The following is an 8,127-nucleotide window of genomic DNA, read 5'->3' on the forward strand; positions in this document are numbered from 1 at the left end:
TTCATTAAAAGTTGACAGTGTTGAAATGCGTCCACTCTCGCGCGGCTTGTCCGTTCGGTCCGTTCTGGGCTCCCGTAGAAACATGGCGGTGCAACATGGCGGCCTCCGTGGAAGAGGACCCGCCCCACATGTAGATCAAATTAAAAACGTCTCATTAAGGTAACAAACAAAAACACACATTTCATGAAATTATTATTATTATTATACCATTAATAATAAATAGTGTTAATATCGGAAAAGCTTAACTCTTATTTCCCCGGATTTCAATACACTGTTTGATGATGAATGATGATTGTTTGAAGGTTGAGTGTTGGTGAGATATGCAAAACCAAACATGGTCAACATGGCTATTCATGAAAACACTGAGACGTCATCAATCATATTCCCATCGTGGTAGTTTTGGATAACAGGTTACTCAAATCAAACACCGCTCACAAGGTTTTTCATGGGGTGCGTTCTCCTCTCCGTATAGTGAATAAAATCGATAGTCCCTAAACAATAATACAACAGTATAATGGACACAACAGCGTCCATTACTCGACCCGAGAGGGACTGAGTGCTCAAAGTGTAACATGCAGTTCGATCTCTTTCCCGTAGGGGGCAGTATTGTACCTTGATAAAGAAATACCTGCAGCAGCAATGTGCGGTCTTAAAGGGGGTAGTTCGGAATTTTGGACTTCTGACCTCATTTCCAAGTGAGCCAGTGTGTTATTTATCATTGGAGACAGTTTTCAATGTTTCATTCAGTCCTTCTAGTTGCAGAAATTGCCGGTTCTAGGCTAGCGCAAGTCGAGGGGAACTGCTAGCCTGCCAATAAAAAGTTTTACCCACTTAATTTAACTTTGCTCCGGTGTAGCAACCAATTCACTACAGCAGAAGGAAAACAGAGAAGCGCACTCCAGGTAGTATCAGTCAGCCGCTGCCGTAGCTTGTTTCCAACTACAGGGATTATAAATGAATGCAATGTGATGCAAGGGTAGTTTTATTTGTGGGTAAAACAGATTTTATTGGCAGGCTATTGCGCTAGCCTAGCACCAGCGATTTCTGCAACTAGAAGGACTGAATGAAACACGGTCTCCAATGATAAATAACACACTGGCTCACTTGGAAATAAGGGTCTGATGTCCAAAATTCCAATCTACCCCTTTAAACTTAAACCCTTAAACCGAATTTGGAAATTATTTGCATTTGCTTTGTCACATAAATGTCCCTTCAGAAAAATGTATGCAACGTAATCCTTGTTACATGAAATACTGTGTATAGGGTAGAGGTTCCCCATCTTAGCGTTTGTTCCTTCGGTACTCCCAGAACCCAATCAGCATTCAGTTTTAATTAATCGACACCGAACAGGAAAGGTTTTCATTGAAACTCATTAATTATTCAGGCTTCATTTAGCATCTTCATTATTACACTATATATATATATATATATATATATATATATATATATATATATATGTGTGTGTTAAAAATAGAAGCTCAGGCCGCAGCTATAGGCTTACCTTTCTGCTTTTCACTTTATTGATCTACAGACAACGGAACAAAACCTTCTCAAGCACCTCTCTGGAAACTGAATATTGCAGAGAGAAGCGAGTCGTGTTGACCGCTCACAGCCGGAGACAAAGAGAGCGGTATATGAACACCGGGCTCCACTGAGATGGAGTGCGTCTCCGCAGGGAGCCGACCGCTGCACACAGGAGTAAGGGGCACACTACCTAGCCTGGCCGGGGCAGTTCACCGCGGGTTGCTATGTGAACTGGTAACCATGGTACCGCCGTTAAGCTTTACACTCAAATTCTGCCGCCGGTCGGATGTGGCAGCGGACTTGGTTGGAAAAAGAATTACCTGCTGCATGTAATCAGCGATGAATTTTCACCACCGTGTGACGGCCACAAGCAACACTCATGCAATCGACTGGTCCCCCTTTTTTTTTTTTTAAACAACAACAACATATCTTTGGACACCTGCCAATGAATAATGGATCACAGCACCGTCATCACCGAGAGAAAGAAATAAGACAAACAGCAACCGGAAAACAAAACAATCCAGCCTTTCCCGCGCAAACAAGACCCTGCATGTTCACCAACAGTCAACCCAACCTCTGGTCAGAACACTCTGATCTTGACCTGCAGAGGTCCATGCCGATGCTCACACTGCTGCCCAAGAATCTACCATGACACCGTTGTTGTCAGAAGCGGTCCTGATTAGAGGTTCATCTGTTGTTTTGGGTCGACACATCGCTTGGAGCCGGAATGCTAATGATTATGCTAATGGTGCTGTTAATTGAGTCCAGACCCCGACCAGTCAATGTCGGAGGCTATGCTACTGCTAATAGTTTGCTTATGCTAATGCGGCCGCTAATTGAGTTCAGCCTCCGACCACTCGATGTGTGACACAACAGTTAATGCGGCGCTTCGACCCGTTTGGACGACAGCTTTGGGTTTTGGGGGGCATTCTGGGCTCTCTCACCCAACACAAATAGATGGGAAAAAGTTCATGCAAATGTATGTAAAAGTCTGAAAGTCTACTGCTAATTGTATTCATAGGGTCTGAGGTTCAATATTGCACCAACAACACGAACAGATCAAAAGATGGCTGTCGTAGGCAAATAGCGTGCCGTCCGGGGGGGGGGGGGGTGTGGACGCGAGTGGCCAGCAGACTGCAGAGTTAGGGCCGCGACTTGAAATTCTCCTCCAGGCAAATGTTTGACAAATAAGTATAGTCAAATGCCTTGGATTCAAATTGCCTCCAGCTTGGCATAAAAGATCCTAAGCTGGAACACATCAGATGAGGAGGATATTAAACCTTTTATGTGGCCCCAACGGAGGGCCGAGGCCGTTAATCGGGACCCCTGCTTTGCGGCAGGTTAGACCCTTGGCAACAACGCGTGCATTTTTAAAGAGTTTTGAATCCACCGGTGAGGCGATGCAGGCCTCCGTAGTGGAGCCACTCGAGCCATAGCGTTGGCCTGCTATGAGGCAAAGCCTGGAGATTAAGGGATGTGCTCGCTAAAACTCATAGGGGGGGGGGGGGGGGTCTTTTAAGACGAAATGATCACAACTGATCAGGAAGACTCCCTGGGGTGCTACCCAAAGCATCTTTACGCCCCATCCCCCCCCCCCCACCCTCTGGTTAGGCTGAGGCTGGACAGCAGATCAAGGCCTGGATAATCCTCGGACCGCAAGGCAGGGTCGGTTGTCCGAGGGGCCTGGGTGTGTGACTTAACAGCCGGTTCAGGGGGGGGGGGGCAGCTCACAAGCTAACCGGGGAGTAACCACTTTGAGATAGAGGTGCAGGGAGATATCACGTAGCAAGATCCAAGGGTCTAAGGCCTGAGTTTAAGACACACCTGAGACCACACACGTACTCACTGTGTGTGTGTGGGTGTGTGTGGCTAAGAAAGACAGGAAGAGACAGAGAGAGAGAGAGAGAGATAGAGATCCACTAAGAAGACAATGTGAGAGAGGTGGGAGTCAATGGGAGGTGACGTCAGCGGCTTGGTGGATGAGACAGCCGTGTCCCGGTGATTCTAATCCTTACCAATTAGAGAACCACCAGCAAGTGCCTGTGCAAGTCGTCTAGGGAGGAGGGGAAGGGAAATAAAGAGTGTGGAAGGGAGAAAGAGTTGCATTAGGGAGATAGATTGGGCTATTTCACGGCTTGGGAGACAGAAGGAACGACCAGCGTTTGCTATTTTGTTATTTTCTCTCTCATGTCCGAACTCCCCCACTTCCCTCCCCCTTTATCGTCCTGAAATCCGTTCTTCCGGAAACCCAGAAGCTTGGTGGTTCATCTCAGCATGCCCACCAACGGATTAGACAAGGCCCTGAAGCTGCAGTTCGGGCTCATCAACCACGAGAGCCGCTACCTGACGGCGGAGGCGTTCGGCTTCAAGGTGAACGCCTCGGCCACCAGCATGAAGAAGAAGCAGATCTGGATGCTGGAGCAGGACGAGTGCGACCCCCAGGTGGTCTTCCTGCGCAGCCACCTCGGCCGCTACCTGTCCTCCGACAAGGACGGCAAGATCAGCGGCGGCGCGGAGAAGCCGGACTCGGGCTGCCGCTTCTTCATCGTGCCCCAGTCCGACGGCCGCTGGGCGCTGCAGTCGGAGTCGTACCTGCGCTACTTCGGCGGCTCGGCCGACTACCTGTCGTGCTTCGCCCAGGCCATCGGCGAGCCGGAGCTGTGGGCGGTGCACCTGGCCCTGCACCCGCAGGCCAGCCTGCTCAGCATCGCCCGCAAGCGCTACGCCCACCTGTCGGCCTCGGCGCAGGAGATGTCGGTGGACAGCAACATCCCGTGGGGCGTGGACTCGCTGGTCACCCTGGTGTACGTGGAGGGCAAGTACAGCCTGAAGACCTGCGACAGCAGGTTCCTGAACAACGACGGCAAGCTGCTGAGGGAGAACCTGCAGACCACCTGCTTCACGCTGGGCCTCAAGTCCGGCAAGCTGGCCTTCAAGGACTGCGACGGGAAGTACCTGACGCCCCACGGCCCCACGGGGACCCTGCGGTCCGGACGCTGCTCCAAGCCCGGCAAGGACGAGCTGTTCGACCTGGAGGAGAGCCACCCGCAGGTGGTGTTCCAGGCCGCCAACAAGCGCTTCGTCTCCGTCAAGCAAGGTACGCGGGTCGGGGTCCGGAGTCTGGGTACGCAGTCTGGGTACGCAGTCTGGGTCTGGGGTCTGGGTACGCAGTCTGGGTACGCAGTCTGGGTCCAGAGTCTGGGTCTGGGGTCTGGGTACACAGTCTGGGTACGCAGTCTGGGTACGCAGTCTGGGTACGCAGTCTGGGTCCAGAGTCTGGGTCTGGGGTCTGGGTACAGAGTCTGGGTACGCAGTCTGGGTCTGGGGTCTGGGAGTGGGGGGGGGGGGGGGGGGAACCGACAGCCGATTCCGTCGGTTTGATGGGCGTTTTATTCATGGAGAACAGGGGGGAGGCTTGGCAATAGAAGAAGTAACTTGTGAGTTACTGCTAATGGGGTGGAGGCAAAGACATGTTTGGGGATTTGTTGAGTGGTGATACTGTGTGTGAGTTGTTGAAAGTAGACGAGAGAGTAGATGAGTGCATAAGGATTGCATGGCCTGATATAAGCCTCCCAGTTTGACCAAAGACAACTCACTGAAACAGTATGAAAATGATGAATTCTTGCATGTTTCCTTCTCTGCACTGCGCTGCACACTGCGTGCGTTGTTTAGCCAGCTCTGCCCCCTAGCTATCTGTCGTTGAACGACCAACTCTTCATTTCGCATGGCACAAGGAATCCCGTGAGCACGATGTCTGCGAGGTGTTAATGTGTGGTCACGTACCTCTGAGCTTGGGGTGCCCAGAAGTGGCGCTGATTAGGATGCATGATTAGCGTCACGGTTGTGAATCATGAGCATGATTAGGGCGTTAAAAAGAGGGAGCAGGAGGCCTTCTCCACCGGGGCAACAGGTTTCCCTCTGGTCCACGCTCCCGTGCGGAAGTGGAAAGCTAATCCGTGCGCGGAGGGTAATCAGCAGGCAGCATGCTCGCGGGAGAGGCCCTTACCTCAAGTGGACCCCGTCTCATGAACACTCACCCTCTGAGAAAATGTGCGAAAACGGGTTTAAAAAATGCTCTACCTCGAACATAACAAGAGCGAAGAACCATAAGCCGGCGTGGTGGGGCGGTGCTCCACGGCCCGGCGTTCCATGCTGTGAGTGTAATTGTGGTAATGGACTTTGTCCTTTCCACTGTGTGTCCACTGAAGATTAAGTGAGGTGTGGACGACTGCTGTGTCGACCTGTGCCCCGTAGGTGTTACTCACTTACATTAGATTAACATCAAACCTGCATGTAATGCTACACTCACACACCCCTCACCAGGGGGACCCTCTCGAGTGTGTGCTGTACAATGCTTACATAATATACTGTATATGCTTATGTATATCCTAAGCTCTCACACACTTCACAAATGCAAATAATAGAACACACACACACACACACACACACACACACACACACACACACACACACACACACACACACACACAGAGATGCTTCAATATTCATTCAATGCTTCTCTTGAAGGTAGACTCATGATATAAACTTTCTCCACACATATAATAATACTATAACGTACTACTTATATAACTTAAGTATAATGAGTGTACCTGGAGGCCATTATCTTTGGCCCTTTTGGCGTCGTGGGGGTGAGCAGAAAGCTTCTTACAGGAACCTTGCGGGCCGATTTGCATCTCACCAGCGAGGGACTTACGGCCGAGTGGCGAACGGCGAGGAGCTCGCACGAGGGCCGAGGGCCGACGAGGGCCGGGGGGGGGGGGTGGTGGGTTGTTAGGGGGGGGGGGATTAGGCCGGTAACAGGCTTAAACAGAGCGGGTGAAGGACGTTTCCGTGCTGTCTAATTTAAACTGCAGCAGACACACACACACACAGGCAGGCTGTGTGTGTCTGTGTCTGTGAGAGAGAGAGAGAGAGAGAGAGAGAGAGAGAGAGAGAGAGAGAGAGAGAGAGAGAGAGAGAGAGAGAGAGACAGAGAGACCAGAGAGACAGAGAGAGAGAGAGAGAGAGAGAGAGAGAGAGTGAACCACCAATCATTGGTCTAATCAGGCTACAACCGCCGTGCCGGGGGGGGAGAGGAGAGGTTTGTCCCATTGTTCCTAAGACGGGGTTAATCCCAAACACCTGCTTCACGAGGAGCCAAGTCGGTTCTTCTGAACTGAACCCTGAAGGTGAACTGCTTGTCTGTTGCGCTGACACAGACGTGGTTTCCTTCTCCGCCTGAATGTAAAGCAGCAGAACATCGCTCCAGTCACGAGGATTCGTTCCCCCGGCAGTGAACCGCCCGCCCCCCTCCCCCCTCCTCTCCCCCCGCCCCCCCCTCCCCCCTCCTCCCCCCTCCTCCCTCCCCCCCTCCCCCTCCTCCCTCCATGCTTGTTGCTTCAGATGAGCACAGTCTACTCAACCCGCGCGCTTTACAACACAAACGATGATATCAGTGCGTGTGAACAAGGATGGCGTCATGGAGTCGTCAGCGCGCGGGGGGGGGGGGGGGGGTCGCTGCTACCACTTCTAGACGCGCGCTGTTTAGTTTTTGGTTTTGTTGTCCTCTCTCTTCGGAGGACAACAACTTTATTTTTTTTGTTCAGACAAGAACGCTCCGAAAAGCTCTGAAACTCACCCCACCCCCTCTAGTGCAACGGACAAAACAGAGCAGGACAAAAACATTGTCGGACAAACAGATGAACAGAGACGGAGAGTACAGAGAGATGTGGAGGGGGGGTTATGACAGACGGACAAACATTGAGAATAATGGAGATCCTATTCTTAGCCAGCTGTAGGGCTGGAGTGGGAAAGGTTTGAAATGTAGAAGCTTTTGTAATGAACCTGCTTTTGTGATCTGGATAATTTGTGTGTGTGTGTGGGTGTGTGTGCGTGTGTGTGGGTGAAGTGTAGTGCTATGGTTGTGAGTGTTGGTGTATCTGTATTTCATTGTGTGATTAGGCACACTATTTGCCTCCTCCTCCTCCTTCACCCTCCTCCACCCTTCCTCCTCCTCCTCCTCCTCCTCCACCCTCCTCCTCCTCCTCCACCCTCCTCACTTCTCCTCCTCCTCCTCCTCCTCCACCCTCCTCACTTCTCCTCCTCCTCCTCCTCCACCCTTTCCTCCTCCCTCCTCACTTCTCCTCCTCTACCCCCTATCTGTGTCTGGGTGAGGGCCTCAGTGTTTATTGAGTACAGTGCCCCGTTTTTCAAATCCCCTCCTAAAACCTCATTTATTTTGACCTTTTTTTGTGCTTTAATTGTGTTGATGTTACTTGTGTGTGTTTATTATCTAGAGTGTTGATTAGTGCAGCACTCTGGTCAACTGTTGCTGTTTTAAAGGGCTCTTCAAATAAACTGCACTTGAGTACATCTCATCTGAGGCGGCCTGTAACGATAGGGGCTGATGCCATAATAGCAAGTAAGTGCTTGGGGTCCTGTGTTGTGTTGCTCCATCGATGAGGGCACTCTGCCAGGGTTGTGCGGGGGTTGTGCGGGGGTTGTGTTACATGGATTCACACCGACAACCCCTCCCTCCCGGACCCCGGAGGTGAACAGACTGTCAGTCTGACGGAACAGCAGGACAGCGAAAACGATCGCCGC

General features: G+C 51.2%; 1 pseudogene across 1 annotated transcript; it reads left to right on the top strand.

Moving 5' to 3' along the window:
* Positions 1–3,798: 3,798 nt before the first annotated feature.
* LOC311377410 (fascin-2 pseudogene) lies at positions 3,799–4,621 on the top strand (annotated as a pseudogene). Its single transcript has one exon. The product of its transcript is annotated as a fascin-2 pseudogene (transcript).
* Positions 4,622–8,127: the final 3,506 nt, after the last annotated feature.

This window comes from Micromesistius poutassou (assembly GCF_964030765.1).
Source record: "Micromesistius poutassou genome assembly, contig: SCAFFOLD_1869, whole genome shotgun sequence".
In the NCBI taxonomy this organism is placed as follows: Eukaryota; Metazoa; Chordata; class Actinopteri; order Gadiformes; family Gadidae; genus Micromesistius; species Micromesistius poutassou.